Below are 16,928 nucleotides of genomic sequence, written 5' to 3' on the forward strand. Positions count from 1 at the left end.
ATGTGCTCCTTTGGACTTGACTTAGCTGAAGGAAGAGCCATGCTTTCAGACACATTTGAGGCAGCCTTTTCTTGCACAAAAGGTTGCATCTACCTGGCACAGTTTTCCTTTTTGGTGTCATTATAGTACAATGACTAGTACCAGTAACAATCCTACAATTATCTAAGAGATAACTAAGTTATGCTATGTTTTTTCATATATTCTTGTTCTGCCTCCCCTTTTCTTCTTTTTATTCCCTAGGAAGTTTTTTAAAGTCAATTTTTCTTATTCTTCTGATTTCAGTGGGGGTTTTTTAATATACATATGTGTTTATTTTACATATTGCTTTATATGATACTGAAACTCTATCTCTTCTGCTGAAGTTTCATTGACCAGGGAGGCATCAAGTATTGGGCATGGATTTGTATCTCTGCTTCACCACTTAGCAGCTGTGTGATCTCAGGCAAGGTTCTTAGCCTCTCTGAGCCTCAGATACCTCATCTGTAAACTGGAGAGCCTAATTTTCTACATCAATAGGTCATTGAAATGATTAAACCAAATCATATTAGCTTCCTTCCCTTGATGGTTACTACTCACATTGATCAGCCCTCAACATTTGAGTGTTCACTGTGTGCAGAGCCTGGTAGTGGGGCTTATGGAAAGATTTAAACAAAACAGAATATCCATAGCTGCTGTTATACCCCACAAAAACACATGAACAAAAAGTGAGACAACTCAGAGGAAACAAAGAATAATGTTATAACCCAGCATCAGCTCTACACTCATCTTCTTGCACATGCATCTGCATGTCTACTTTCTGTCCATTCTCCTTTGTGCCAACAAGGATGCGAATCTCAATACCTCTTTGAGGCCCCCATTAATCTAATCACACTCAAAAGCATTAGTCAGTTAGTCTTTACCGAAGATTTCATGAAGATGGGAAAGTGGAGAGGTTTACAGCATACACCCAACACAAACAAATTTGTTTAAAGTCCCATTCAACACTTCTGTTCTCTAAGGGCCATATTGTCAGTAGCGTCCTCTTCCTGCACAAAGACTTTGCCCTCAGTGAGTCCTCTTTCTTTATCACCATCCTCCAAGGACCATGCAGACCCCTCTCCTTGTCATAAGCCCAGAAGTTAAGCAGCCCTCCTGAGTTACTTGAGTATGCCCACAGGGGTCTCACCCTTCTCCCCAGACAGCTCATCAAAGTATTTCTTCCAAACAAATACACTGATAAAGTAACACAGGTGAAGGAAGTTTTCTCCATCTCTCTATACACACACCATCTTATTTAATTCTCACAGTATCCTTGTAAGGTGGTATTTTTGTACCTGTTTTATAGATGAGGAAACCAAAACTCAGAGAAGTTAGGGAACTACCCCAGTGTATAAGCCCTACCTTGTACATTTGTTGTGAAGATGAAATAGGATGACATATAATTCAGTGCTTGCCCCAGTGCAAGTCACAGAGATGGTAATGGTGCATCCACAAGCAGCAGCAGTAACAGCAGAAGTCGTAATAGTAGCAACATCCTTGTCCTGTCTAGCGTCCATCGCTAGCATAATGAATGTCAGTGACAGGGCCAGCTACATAGTTTGCAGGATCCAAAATGTGGGGCCTGGCCAGGGGTGGGGAAGTCGATTTCCCCTTCCCACAGACCCATCACCCCAACCTATGGCAGATGAGAGACTCCCTCCCCTGCCCCGCCAAGGGATAACTATCTCGAGGCCAGGATGTGCTTGGTCTTTGGGTTGGAGGAAGTGAGAGGCCTCTGCTGAGTCATTCACCATGTTGCCCAGCAAACACACTATGAGCTGCTGCTTGGGGCAGCGATGGCCGTCGGCTTGCTTACCCCAAGAAGCCACGGGGTGGATGGCCCTCCACACCAAGACCACCCACCAGCACCAGGGGAGGAAGGAGAGTAAGGGCAGAATGAAAGCCAGCCCCTGCCCCGCCCTTCTCAATGCCACCTGATTGCTACCCCAGGCAAAGGGCAGCAGCATTTGTGGGGTGATCCAGGGAGGGGCCAGGGGTACCTGGGCAGGGCCCTGGGCAGCAGGAGGTAGGGAGCAGACAGCTAAAAACTCACCCTAGGAAGGCAGTATCACATGTGCACTGAGGTTCTAAGCCCCAGCACATGCTCCATAGTCCCATCAGACTTCATTTACAAACACCGATTTGAAGTTAAAATTATTCAGAATTGCAAGACTGCAGAGCATTAAACCAAACTCTGGGCTCTTCTGAGAACTAGGCCCTATGGGACAGCACTAATCACATGCCCGTGAAGCCAGCCCTGATCACAGTGGATATGCAAGTGCTTCAAAAACTTTAAATGCTGTATAAATGTAAAGCATTATTGCTGTAATCACCAGTAGGAAATAATATTAGGCCCTAGCAACTCTGTTGGCTTTTACTTAGTAGCCCCAGATTTGTAAGAACAAAGGAGACCTCTGAGATATTTGTTCTTCCCCCAGGGAAGAAATATGTTCCCAGATATTTCAAGTGACCGTGGTCACGCATTCTGAGTGACAGGGTGAAACCGGAGTTTTCAGGGAGCGTCCTTGCCCTCCTCACAGATCTCCCTTGTAATAGATAGGCCAAGGAGGAGATCTGGACTCCTCCTCAGATCAGAATTGTGGATTCTCCCTTCTAAGCAGAAAAAGGAACTCCCGCCCTAGAGCTTCCCACAGCATCTGCTCCCCGCTGCCCACCTCCCCAACCTCCAGGAACAAGGGGCTCTCTGTCCCATACCTTCTATTAACTCAGAACTTGAAAAGCTGGGATGTCCCAGTGCCTTGAGTCGCTCCTCAGTCCTGTAGGCCCGGCTGGGCTTCAGCACCCCTCTACACCATGTTAGGCATAGATCTGATTTCACACATTTCAATAGAGCAGATCTGCAAGAGCATTATTTATATTTATGGGAGCATCCAGTGATTTGGAATAAATCAGTTATTAAACAACTTCTTGGTCTACATCATAATTAGAAAAAGCAGCTGAGAGAAAGGGGGAAAAAATGCAAATTAGAACATTCTCACCCTCCATAGCCACTAGGGACCCATTTAGTGCAAAGTTGTAATTTACTAAATGATAGCCTAATGGCCTGAAAGAGTTAACATGGCTTCCCACGTTATTTCCACCCAGAGAATCATTTCTGCCCTAGGGGTACGAGGGCTCACCCTCCCCTCAGTGCAGACCGTGTACAGACCTAGCAGCTTAAATGGATTTTCACAGTTCGGCACTACAGACCCCACTTAAGTGTTCATCAGACAGGGGTGGGCACAAGTTCCACGAGGGGCTTTCTGCCTCTCCTCACCCCCACCCACACCTGGTCAGAAACTCCTGGGAGCTTACGTTCCTTTTATGCTGGGGTCTTTCCTTCAGAGCCAGGGAGGGTGACAGCAGCGCCACCACCAAGTGTTAGGCTGGGCACTGCTCTGCAAGTGAGGGGATGTTTCAGAGCAAAGCTGGTATCAGTCACTGTTCTGACATGGCCCCCTTCATAGCATCTTGCCTAATGCAGTAGCTGCAGGGTCATGGGAAAATACATGAGGCTTGGAGTTAGGAATTTTGAATTCCAGCCATGGTTCTGCTGCTTACTAGCTGTGTGCCCTTGAGCAAGTCGATGAACCTCTCAGGGACTCAGTTTCATTATCTATGAAACAGGAACAGTATTAGCCGTACCAACCTCTGGGTTGCTGTTTAGAGGATTACTTGAGATAGCATGTGAATATATTTTTTCAGCTAGAAAATATCTTATAACTGATCATTTTTTAAGGAGACAGCATGGCATAGAGAAGAAACCATGGGTCTCAGAGCCATACACCCCAGATTTAATTCCAATGCTGTTAGATCTTGGAAAAATTACTTAACCTCTCAGAGCCTCCATAATTTCTTCATCCGGAAAAAAGATGGTAATAGAATCATAGTAACAACCCTCCAGGGTTGTTGAGGTAATGCATATAAAGTCCTAGTACATAGTAGGTACATAAGAAATATGTTTCTTCCCTTCCTGTCTCTTTCCTAGTCCCAGAAACATCTTCCACAGGTATGCACTTCTCTTTAGCTCCAGAACCTCAAAGTCAGGCTCCACTCCCCCGTGGCTCAGGCAAACTCTGCTGCAGCCTCATGCTGAGTTCTCTGGCCCCTCTCCTCTGCCTCCCAAGGTGCTGGCAGGAAGAGAGAAGGGAGAACCTGATCTTGAGTGTTGAACATAAACATGTTATTCTGACCTGCACCCATGTGACAAAAGTCCATGCAAAAATTGTTCTTGATGATTTCTTAATTAACACTGATTCAGATTCAGTTAAAATTTTTTAAAATTTATAGAGCTGTCCCATGCCCTTGGAAGTATTGACCCCACTGGTTTACAGTACCTCTTTAGGTAACTAGCAGAACCCTCATCTTTCCCCACACAAACTTGTTCCTTCCCTGTTTTTTTGCCATATGTCTAATATCCAGAGGTCATCCTGGACTCCACCTTCTCTCTTGCCCTCACCCACCATTCAGCCACCAGGTCACTGAGATACTACATCTTTGTATCTCCAGATCCATCCCTGTCCACTTTATCCCCACCCCCTCCCCCAGCCCTTACCTCAGCCCCGTATCATTTCTCACCTGAATTTCTGAAGTGGCTTCCAAAATCATTTTTATATCAGATTATTTTGAGAATTAAATGAGATAATAAATTTTACATTTGTTAGCATAACATAGCACAAGGCCCCTGCCCCCCAGTAGGTACAAAATAAATGGTAACTATACAAAAGTTTCAGAAAAGAAGTTCTCCCTTAGTTTAAGAAGACTTTTGTAGGAGTAAAAGCCCCAACAGTGGGATAGGCTTCTTCAGTTGATAATGAGCTACCTGTCACTGGAAGAGTCCAAGTCTTGTTTGAGTAACTCTTTCACTAGAAGTTATAGAGGAGAGTCAGACATCAGATGGGAAGTTGAGATAAACTGTGTTTAAGTTCCCTTCCAAGTAAGTCAGGACACTTTCAATTACAAGTGCCAGAAACCCAACTCAAAATAAGGAATTTATTGGCTCACGAAAGAGACGAAGTCCAGAGGTTTCAGGCAGGACTGGATCCAGAGCCTTGAATGCTTTCACTGGAGTTCTTCAGTCTCTCACTCCATACTTCCACTCTGCTCCCTCTGCAGTGGCTGCACCCTCGGGCAGACCCTCCCCGCAGGATGGACATTGGCAGCTCCAGGCATTAAGTTCAGCACCCTAGCAATGCCAGTGTCATCGGCTCAGAAACGTCAGTGAAAAGAGTTCCCCTCTTTCCCAGTGTTTCCTATAGAGTCCTGGTCCTGACCCTCCCTGAACGAACTACTGTGGCTGAGTGATGGAACCCTTTGTTAGGCCAGTGGATCACGGGTCCTCTCCATGGTCAGATCTTCTAGGGCTTTCTAGAACTTCATGGCTCAGGGCTGGAGAGGTGGGTCCCCAGTGAAAAATCAGACTATTGGTAACAAAAGTAGAGGGACTGGGTATTAAGCAGGAAAAAACAGTGAATATCAACCGTACCTTCCTATCCTAAGATTCAGTTATTCCAACCCAAAATTATTATTTTAATATAATTAATATTAATATAATTGTTATATTAATATTAATATAATCCATATAATGGTATAATTAATCTTTAAATAAACTAGTATTAAAATAATGATTTTAATATGTATTATGTAATTCTTTCTCCCTTTGTCCCTCTAGTATATTTCAGTACTCCTAAGGTACATTACTACAGAATTAGCATAATGACATACCTAATCACCAAATAATAGGCTGTCTTGTCCTCCACAAAATCCTGTGGGGGGAAAAAACTTTATTATGAGTCTACTGTACAAAAAGTCACTCTCCACTCTCAGGTGCGTGGGCGCTTCTTCACCTACGCAGCTGATAAGCACACCAAAAGGTGCTATAGGAATGAGCTTTGTTATTTAGTTCAATTGATAAGTTGGAGTAGCCTCTTGATTCTGAAGGCTTATGAACTAATTCTAGAGTGAATTTAATTCTTTGGTTAAATAATTATTGTGCTCCAGGTATTATGGTAGATTTTTTTACATGGGTGCACACATTTAATCCTTAAACGACATCCTTAAAGAACAATTATCCCTATTTTACAGATGCAGGAACTGAGGTGCACCAAGGTTAGCAACTTGCTTAGAGCCTACAACTAGTAAATTATAGAGCCAGACTTGAACTCAGGTCGGAGCCCACAGCCTTCTTCTGTACATTATACTACCTCCTTAAGGTCTCCAATTACAAGTCTCCACTATGCTGTAAACCATATTTTTCTGAACAAAAAATCAGATCTCATGGTCTGACTCATTTAAAGGGAGCTGTCCTGGGAAAGCTGGAGTGTACAGCCACTTAGTGAAAAAGACATCCAGATCAGATTACTGGAGCATTGTCTTCTCATAGCTAACTTTGAAAGTTGCTGCCAGCGTTGTACACAGCTGTTTGGTTGTCTAAAGGTGTTAGAAGGATGAGGTACTTAACACCTGTGCTGTGCGGCTGAGACTGATACTCAGGGGCTGCTTGTAAGCAAAGTCTGCAAGCGAATGTCTTAGCTCAGGCCTTGAAAGTAGTTAGCATCCAGAAGGAGTCCCTAGGTCTAATTCAGAAGACTGGGGCAGAACATTCCTGGCAGATGGGCTTCAGTGTTTACATTCATTCCCCCTGGATTCCAAGCCTGCTTGCCTTCAGGAAAAAGTGTAGAAGTCTCTTCTGCTCTGGGTTAGCTTGGTAGTTAGACCTGTAAATATGCCCATGGTTAATAGGTAGTCTATAAATTGTTTTAAATTTACTATCCAAATGAATTTTTCCACAGCAAAAGTATGATCATGCAATAGAAATAATAAAATCTATGAGCATTGGAAGTCGGCCTATGCCTTACGTGCCTCATTAATGACAAGCAAGCGCTGAGTATAAGGGAGAGCCACATTGCTTCTGCAGTGGACACACACTGCCAACAGCTACACATGCCCAAACACTACTCAGAGCCTTCCCTAACACTTACCTCTTGTAGAACTCCTTGATTTTGTCGCTTTGCCGTTACACAGACTCTTTCCCTCTGACACACGTGCCATGCCCTCTATCTACACATACCAATTTTTTTTTTTTTTACAAAATTTAGTCCCACTTTCCACATATTAGAAGGTAAAACTCCACAATATCATGATTATAAAGCCATATTCATAGTGCTCCTATCTCTACAATAGCTTAGTTCTGAAATATCTTTCTGTTAGAAACTTGTTCATGCAGTTAAAACGATTTATTTGGGAGTGAGGTTTTCTGAAACTTTTCTATCCTAGCCAGCGGGCCATGTATCATCACACGGTGTAAAATGGAAAATGTGGGCGCTGTCCAGAGTTCTGACCTCAAACCTTCTCTTTCGTAATTATACACGTGGTTCTAGTTGATGGCAGTTCCACTCCCAGGCCCTCCAACTACCAGGAATTAGCTGATAGCAAATCATATTTCTTGCCCTCACCTCTCTCCTCAGCTCCAGATTTATATTCTGTCTGCTTTCTGCATGTGTCTATTTGGAAAGCAACTAAAATTCAATGTCTCAAGCTTTCTTTCAAGTGTTCAATAAATACTCAACGTAATTCCTATCTGGGGTCAAGAGCTGAACATAAATTATCGCATAAGCAAGGTCCTTGACCACATGCAGTCTTATGAGGATATCCATAACTAAACAAATAATTACCAAAAAAAAAAAAACCTGATAAATGCTATATTAGAAGAAGCAAAGTTACTATGAGAAAAAAAAGAATTTTGTCTAGGCCAGTGCAGGACAAGGGATGTATTCAAATTTTCCTGGGGTAAGTTACATGTTAGTTGAAATCCATAAGGATTTCCAAAAGGAGTTACCCAGAGAAAGAGTTCCACAAAATTAGAGTTCATCTCTACTTTATCTTCCTATCCCTGAGAACCCAGCTCAGTGTTTGAGATCATAGGCATTCAGTAAATCTTGGCATAATGAGAAGTATTTTTATATCACTACCATTTTTAAAAAATCACTAATATGGTATAAAGGATCACAGGACAGCTCTGTCTAGCAAATACACACACAAATACACAATTTAAAACATGTTCATTGGTAAGATTGAGTCTAAGTTACCGGAGCTTTAGTAAAAAGTCAAAAGCTTCTCAGTCTCTCTCACCTCTTCATCACCTTTTAATCCTATTTATATCTGAGACAGCCTTCCTGGACTTTGTTTACTGATCTGAGGTATTTCCAGCTTTAAGTTTTGTACACTTGGCATCATAACTCTGAAGGATAGAGGCAGCTTCTATTTAAGTAGGTTTGTACCATGCCTGCTTTTTTCATGGTATTTTTAAGGTATTTTTCCTTTGCTTAAAAACGCTCAAAACAATATAGGGGTAAGGAATTAAGAGGTACAAACTATCAGGTATAAAATAAGCTACAAGGATATATTGTACAATCTGGGGAATATAGCCAATATATTATAATAGCTATAAATGGAGTATAACCTTTAAAAATTGTGAACCACTATATTGTACACCTGTAACTTACATAATATTGTACATCACTATACTTCAATAAAAAAATAAAATTAAAAAATGCTCAAAACAAACTAAAACCTGTAAAATATAATAATGTAGAATACTAAGGTAAGCTAACATTGAGACAAGAAAGATCTTTTGCTTTAATATTCTTAAATATAAGAATATTTCTTCCTCCAAGAATCTCAGAGCAGTTCTGTTAAGGATATAATTCTAGTTGGCTTAAGACCAGCAGTCAGAGATGAATCTATTACATCATGGAATCCCATGATTGAAGATCAGTTTTCTTCGTAGTTTCAGGTGCTAAATCTATATAGGTCATTCAAAAAAGGAATGCCTGCCTTTTTGTTCATTGTCTTCCTAACCCAAGAAACCGTCCTCATACTAGATTTGCATGATTCCTCCACATAGCTCTGGATGGAATAATCAACCCTGTTGGCCTTTTCCCTTGTTTTTCTGGAAATTTTACTCAAACATTAAATCCCTTCCTGGTTGGGATTACTAACATTGAAGGTAATAGGCATCTATCCCTATTCTATCTCAGAATTCTAAGACATTTTTATCAGAGTGCATATCCCAATGCTGTGAATGTGAGAGGTGTTGAATAAAGGTTTTTAAACAAAAACATTTTAGCTAACATTTTTGGAGTGCATTTTATGTGCCAGATACTATAGTTAATTCTTTACAACATGTATAAGTTAGGGTTCAATCAGAGAAGCAGAACCAGTGGGAGGTATATACTAGGAGATTTATTGCAAGGACTTGACCCATGTGATTGTGAGGACTGGCTAGGCAAGTCTGAAATCTGTAGGGCAGGCTGTCAGGAAGGGCAGGCTTAAACTCTGGCAGGGGCTGAAACTGCCGTTCACAGATGGAGTTTCCTTTTCTTTGGGGAAACCTCAGTTCTGTTCTTAAGGCCTTTCAACTGATTGAACCTGGTTATCTAGGATAACCTCCCTTAGATAAAGTCAACTGATTACCGACGTTACTCACATCTACACAATACCTTTACAGCAACACCGAGATTAGTGTTTGGTTAAGTAACTGGCGACTATAACCTAGCCAAATTGGCACGTCAGAAAGACCACCCTACATGGCTAATCTCACTTCCTCCTAACCACAACTCTGTGAAGTCATTTCCTTTATCATCGTATTCATTTTGCAAAGTGGAAAAGTGAAGCTGGGAAAAGTTAAGTAACTTACTCAAGATCACAAAACTACCAAGTGGAATAGCCATTACTTGAACCCACTGGCCTGTTTCCAAAGTTGGGAGCTTAACTATTTGCATAGTACTACCTCCAAACCAATGAATAGATCATTGTAATTCTATTCCTCTAAATCTGTACAGAGGACTCAAATCAGTGTTTTATGTATCTATTTGAAATGCTACCACCATCTTTAGACTTTCTGAGACTAGAATATTCAACATGGTCTTCTGGATAATTTTTTAAACGCAAATTGGAGAATTCCAAATGTTAGTCCTTTCTGATATAAAATTGCTATTCTTAAATAAGCAGTTTATGTCACAAGGGTTGCAATCCTGATGACCTGTAATGGAATGAATGCTTTACATTTCATTGGAGCTATAGGGAGTTTGGAAATTTGCACTGTAAGAGTCTTTTCTAAATTGCCTCATTTTTCAAGAAACAATGTATTACTTAATATAACCAGGGTACTAAAAATCAGTAGATATCCTCCAAGTAAAAGAACACAAGATTATATATCATTTGGATTTTAAATAACATAACTTGGAACCTGACTGATTTTTAGCAAAAAAATAACTGAAGGAAAAAATAATTCTGACACTGAATATCCTGGGGAACCATAGTATCATGGTAAGTGTCTGAACAAATGGCAAAAATTCGTGGTTTTGCTCTGCTACTAGTTAGGTTAGGTCGTTGGGCAAGTGAATTAACCATTCTAAGTATCAATTTCCTTTTCTACAATATGAGGGAGTTTTAGAAGGCGATCTCTTACATCCTTTATGCTATTCTAGAACATAAAAATGTCTAAAATTTCAGCTATAAGTAGGCCAAAGAGTAAAAAGTCATTCTTCTGTGAATTATGCTATGTTTTTACTCCAACCAGTAGGAGATTATACTGAAAAGACCTTTATATTTTAATATGCATACCTGGAGGTCATCACCAAATTTCATTATTGCCACGCTGAAGTTAACTTCCAGGACTACAGTATTTCATATGTGAGCTGATTATGCTGAATGGAGCATCAGTGACAGACGCTCTGGACAGCAACGCTCCCTCCCAGTTCCCTCAAGAAGAGTTTTCATTAGTCAAGCACAAATGCTGACAGGGAATTAGATTTCCATCATTCTCTAGAGGTGTTTCAGACACAAAATGGCCTACAGCCCCAAATTATTCTACAGTACAGAGGATTTGACACAATACAAAAATGATAGCATAACTCCTTTCTAAAGAGCCTGCAGTTCATCGCTAATAAATGACATCTCTGATAGCCCAATATTGTTACCAGAGAACAAGACCAACAGTCAGAGAAGAGAATGATGCTTTCTTTGGGAAAGCATTCTTTGGTTATTGGGAAATGTCATTCTTCGGTTATTTGCAAGATTGGGAAACTAAGAAAACACCTATTCCACCTCAAGTCACATGTGTTTCAATTGCAGAGTGAGAAATAGAACTGAATGGCCTGACTTCCAAACCCATCAAAAGGTTGCTGATATCAGAAAACAGACATCCGAACATGCCCCAGACAAGAAGGCAGGTCATGTTCAGTAAGGAGTACACCAGGCAAGAAGGCAGGTCATGTTCAGTAAGGAGTACACCAGTCAAGAAGGCAGCTCATGTCCAACCTGTTTCGCTTTCTATAGGTGTAAGACAGAAAATCAAAAAGCTTTATGAACCCCTTATGGAAATGAGAAACAGTTTACATATGGCTAAGGGTTCACACTCTGGAGGTTGACAGGCATGAGTTTATATCCTAGCCCCATCCTTTGCTAGCAGGGTGGCTTCAGAGTATACTGTTGCCCTGAACTTCACCAAAGCAGACAATGACATGACTGTAGACAAAACAGTGGACATTTAGTGTTTCTTGCTTAAGAAAGTGGATGTTGTCCCATAACTAATAGTTGCACATCTCTCTAAACCTTTTTTTCCATCTGTAAAGCGAGAATAATAATAAAACCTACCTCATAGAGCTGTGAGAATTAAATGAGATAATTCACAGATGTCTGGCAAATAAGTGCTCAGTAAACGTTACCTATTATTTTAAAAATCGATTAACATTTCTATTTCAGTGTCTGATGTTTTGCAATTGATCAAAATCGTTGTTCTTTGGTTTTAAGGCAATAAATGCGTATTCAAAAAGTTTAGAAAGAAAATGTGCCTGGAACAACAGGTTGATTATAAGAACCGTTTGGAGTTCATCATGTCATACATTTCCTTAAGTACTTTTATGTAAAGTTTCTTCAGTCCAACCTATTTTTCACAGACCGTTTGGGTGCTGTTACCTTGTGTTCAAACGTTGGTTATCCTCTGTGGGAATGTGTGGTTCGTATCCCAGACTAAGTGGGCAACTCACGCTTTTGGATGGAACGTTGAAACAACAAGGAACTGAAGTGTGTGGGTTGCCAGATACGTTTGTTCGAATGTTATGGTATTAAGCAGTCTGTAAGCCACATACCATTTTTATTTATTTATGGCAAGGAAACACTATTGGCATTAAAAATATACATACGGGAGAAAGGCCTTGTCATTTAAGGTCAGATGTATTATACTTCACTTAATTGGCATAATTTTGAAGAGAAACCTTTGCCCAAGTAAGTTTCTACAACTGTTGGTAGCAGTACAACGGTAACTTACGTGGGAACTGGGGGTGGGGGGGAGAGGTGTTTGAATCGTATCAAAATCTTACTCAGAAGCTTAACCGCGACCCTCCACGTCTACTGGGGGCCGATCACTGCCCTCTGAGAACAGCTGGAACGCTAGTGGCTCGGGGTGGTGCCACCGCCAGTCACCCAAGTTGAGGAATGCTGTGGCTTCTCCTGCGCCGTGAGCTCGAAGCAGCTTGGTTAGTGGGAGGAAACTCGAGGTGGCCTCGGGGACAGAGCAGGACTTGCCTTCTCCCCCTCTTCCTCCTCCTGTGCCCAGCGGCGGCGGCGGCGGCGGCAGCGGCCGCCACCGCCGCTGCCGCCGCCGCGCTGGTCACCTGGGCGCCTGCGGAGCTCCCTGGCTGCTGCCTCTGCGGCGGCCTCTCGGAGCGCGAGGAGGGGGCGGCGAAGAGCGAGATATCCATAGTAACGCAGGATGCGCCGGGCGCCGAGCGGGACCTAGTGCGGGAGGAGGAAGCCCCCGCGCGCCGGCAGCCCGCGGCGCTAGGCGCCCTGCAGCCCCCGCGCGCCGTGCCCGAGCCCGCGTCGCTCTCGCACTTAGGGTCCGGCTGAGTGGTAAGCCCTCCCGGGAACTAAGCCAACGCCTCCCACCCGCCCCGGCCACCCACCCCCGGGAGGCAACCGCAGAACAATAGAGAGCACAGCCGGCCGCCCTGAAGACCGCGCTCCGGGGAGGACGCGCCGCCGCCGCGGACGTCGCCGCCTCCCGGGCTGGCGCGCGCCGCGTGGGGCCGGGCGTGTGCGAGGGCGCGCGGCGGGGTGGGGGGCGCCGCGGGGGGCGCGCGCGCGGGCCCGGGGAGCTCGCCGGGAGAGCCCGGCGCTCGGCGCGGCGCGGCGCGGCGCGGCCAGGCTCGGCGCCTCTCCCCCCCCCGTTCCTCGGCGCGCTCGCCCTCGCCTCGCCGCTCGCATTCGCTGGGGGCGCCCAGAAAGATGCTCAGAGGCAACGGCTAGGGGAGCGGAGCTTCCTGCCACATGTCCGCGTCCTCGGGGGCCAGAGCCCGCCAGCCCTCGCGGATCCCGGCTCGCAGCCAGCCCGCGACCGCTGCCGTCGCTAGTGCCGAGGGGCTCGGGTGAGTAGCGGCGTGACTGCGGGCGGCGTGGGGCACGGCTTCCCCGCCGTCCACGGCCCCAGCTTGCCAAGATGCGGCTGCGGGAGAAAAAAGGGAAGCCGGGTCGGAAATCCGGACAGGCTGCGTGCGATAAGGGTTGCCGGGGCATTTGTTGCAGCCAGGCTGGCGGTCTCCACTGCGTGGGCCTTTTTTTTTTTTTTTTTTTTTTAAGCCTTCAAAAAACATGGTTTGGTTATTGCTTTTCCCTCTCGGGTTCGGCGCATTTTCCCTTTCCTTTCCGCATCTTCGGGGTTGCAAGGAGTTTGAAGCGGTAAATTGCCGGATGTCTTTCCAAATGGTTTGACTTTCACGAGTAGATATTTTCCAAAGGTCATTTGTCTTCAGTATTAAAAAGCCACACCAATCCATGTAATTTCCAGGTGCGCTTTGAATCACCTTTCAAGAGTAGCAGGAAAAACAGACGCTGGAAGTGTTGCTGTTGAGCGTGCCCTCTCTCCTCGTATTTTTTTATACATTGATTAATCGGAGGGGAAAGTGGGCTTGGACTTAACCACTCTACGCCTTGGCGAACTGTATTAGAGCAGCAAAGACTGCAATTTGCTGCTTTCGTGAAGGTCGGATCAACATTTCCATTGAAACCCCAATTTCGGTGGCTGCAACTTGGGTGTAATTTTACTCCAGGCTAAAACTTGCCAAAGGCAAACAAGATGTTGTTTTTATAAGGCTGCTGCCACCGCCGCGGTTTTGGGGTTTTTGTTGTTGCTGTTTCCCTCCAAGAAAACCAGCCATCTACAAACATGAGCCCCTAAAACAAATGGGCAGCTCAGGAAGGCTTTACATTTTCAGAGATTGGCCAGGGAGGCTCGTTCTCGCTGCAGTTACCATTTCTCCTCCCTGAGCGACTGAGATGTTAGTTTTAGGAGGCTGAAAATTCAGCCCCCAGGCTGCAGATATGCACCCAACATGTTGTATGGGTAGATCGGAGGCATGTGAGCTTTGGGGTCCTTAATGATTCTTAAACACTTACTAGATTAGGATACTTGCTACTTGGACTCTTGCATGGAAAGGCGACATGAGGAATTTAGGTACAACGTAAAGACTTTCCTCAACGTTGACACAAGTTACCAAAGGAGTCTATAAATCTCTCTGGGAGTCTTTACATTAGGGTAGATTCACGTTGAAGTTTGGAGCCAGTTCTGAGCTGGTTTGGAGCTGGAAGGGAGAGAGGAAAGGAGATTAGGAAACCTCCCAGAGGTTCCTTCCAAACCTGTGTTCTTTGTACTCAGCAGATGAGCTTGGGCAAGGCGATGCCAGTGGTGTCTGGGTTATTTGAGTCCGTGGTGTCGATGGCTCTGTGACAGAATAGACTATAATGACTGGTGCTGGCATTGTCCCACTGTAAGGACTTCACAAGTGTGCCATTCTGTCATTCCACCCGGTCAGTCCTGAATAGTGCTTGGTGTGATTGCTGTGATCCTGCTGGACTCAGATGGAGGAGAAAGGAGTAACTGGTACAAATGAAATTAAAACAGATTCATGCTACCTGGGCGACTTTGTGACATATTTTTAAAAACATCGTTACAAAGACTTTTTTAACTTCAGAATGCAGGAGAGAAATATAATGTTGGATAAAAGCAGTGAAGAGTCAGTGCTCCTTGCTCAAGGATAGGAACTTTCTCCTCTGGTTGCTAATTGCCAAAACTTAATTTTACTGCATTAGAGTTACTTTGCTTGAAGCACTTTGGCACTTTTAGTAGAAGTAATTTTTTTTTTCTTAATCAGTGACAGTAGAGTGATAATATATCCATGTATTAGGAATGAGAGACTCTGTATCGTTACAGTTCCCCTAAGGGGGGACCAGAGAAAGAGAACAAAGTATCTCACCTCTACTTGGAGATCAAATCTCCATTAAAATACTTTTGAAATATAGATACAGCATGGTACAATATTTAATAAGATATTTGGGGGTAACTAGTTTTTAACAAAACTTTGTATAAGTACATTTATTTGTCAGGAGTTTAAAATTATAATCACTGGACAGTTATTATCAATCTAAAAGTTTGCAGGTTTTACTAAATTTGTATACATGTACTGAATTCTGATACATTTCTTTTCTGTTAATTTACTGCGTATGGTATAATTGGTCTGAAATGTTAGGGAATGGCTTTCTTTAGAGTAGTAATATTTGTTTAAAGTTACTGTACATATTCTAAATAGAGTAAAAATTAGCAGACATTGTTCAGGAAAGGCATTCCCAATAATCATTTGTGATGTTATTGTCCTCTTTTAAATGTTGGCAGATGTTTACCAGTTTATTATTAACTCATACTCATTGCATCATTCATTGAATAAGGATTTTTGAGCACCATGTGTTTTGAAGCAGGTTTATCCTTTCTCTAAATGGAAGGCAGACATGTTCTCTAAATATTATATTGAAATAAATGTTTTGGCATTGTCAGTGTTTATAGCATTGGCGGAGTCTGTAGAAACACCAGGTAGAGTTTATTGATGTCCCTAGTTCTAACCAGATGCTAATGTCAACATATGTCACATTAATATCCGTCAAGCCAGTTAATGTCCCAGGAAGAATGAACAATTAGCAAAATTAATTAGGAGATCTGCTTGATTAAAGTCATTAATGGTCATCAGTAAAACATTTGTATTACCATAGGCATGTTTGATTTTTATACATTTTGGATTTATAGCAGTAATTCAGATTTAGCATTTACAAGTGCCACTACCAGTAATCAAAGTACAAGGTCTTCCATAAGCCACCAGTAATTAACAGAAGTGTGAACAGAAACCAGATTTATTTATTGGTTACCCTTTTATTTTTCCTTTCATGGACAATAGCCAGTAACAAAGCATAAGTGTTTGCCGTGGAATTTAATGGCAGTGAATAGCAGTAAGCCTTGGAAGAAGTGTTGCATGTATATTTCTTTAAGTGAAAGATTACATTAGCTGTGATGTCTTTACTCTTGTATTAATATTTGATTTCTTTAAAATGATTGTTTTCAAAGTGCAATGCTGTCAATATATTTAATAATTTGCTTGAGAAAGAACATTTACATGAATGCATTTATCTTCCCACATATCTGTCAATAATGCATTGTTCCAGAAATCTATTTTTATGTAGATGGAATTTTCATGTAAAAATTAACCTTCTTATAATTGTAGTGTGAGCTGAAAACCATTCTTGTTCATCTGATTTTTGCTTTCTCTCCATGAAATCATGAGACGGTTTTTTTAGAAGTCAAACTATGATTAAGCTGAGTCTTTTTTTTCTTTAAAAAAACTGTGAGAATAGTTTGTTTAGAAGAAAATTCAAAATTAATTCCCTTAAAAATTTTATGTTTAGGCAGTATCTCCCGATTCTGGTATTTACAGAGCAAAGACTTACTGGTAGTTTTCTCATATGGGAATAGGAAGGAATGCAGAGAAGATCAATACAAGATTTGATCTGGAAGAAGCAAAACTGCA

At 42.6% G+C, this 16,928-nt stretch overlaps 1 protein-coding gene across 13 annotated transcripts in view; it reads left to right on the forward strand.

The window, feature by feature from the left end:
- The window catches only part of ANKS1B (ankyrin repeat and sterile alpha motif domain containing 1B), a 1,183,808-nt gene that overhangs the window by 1,019,018 nt on the left and 147,862 nt on the right, over positions 1-16,928 (forward strand). The window contains exon 1 of one of the 13 annotated variants that reach the window (XM_057556583.1): positions 12,691-12,933. The exons of 11 other annotated variants lie outside the window; for them this stretch is intronic. The gene's annotated coding sequence lies outside the window, so the exon portion shown is untranslated. Of the gene's footprint in view, positions 1-12,690; positions 12,934-13,252; positions 13,449-16,928 lie in introns of those variants that run through there. One more of the 13 variants, XM_028166485.2, reaches the window with a different exon arrangement.

Source organism: Balaenoptera acutorostrata, chromosome 11 (genome assembly GCF_949987535.1).
Source record: "Balaenoptera acutorostrata chromosome 11, mBalAcu1.1, whole genome shotgun sequence".
In the NCBI taxonomy this organism is placed as follows: domain Eukaryota; kingdom Metazoa; phylum Chordata; class Mammalia; order Artiodactyla; family Balaenopteridae; genus Balaenoptera; species Balaenoptera acutorostrata.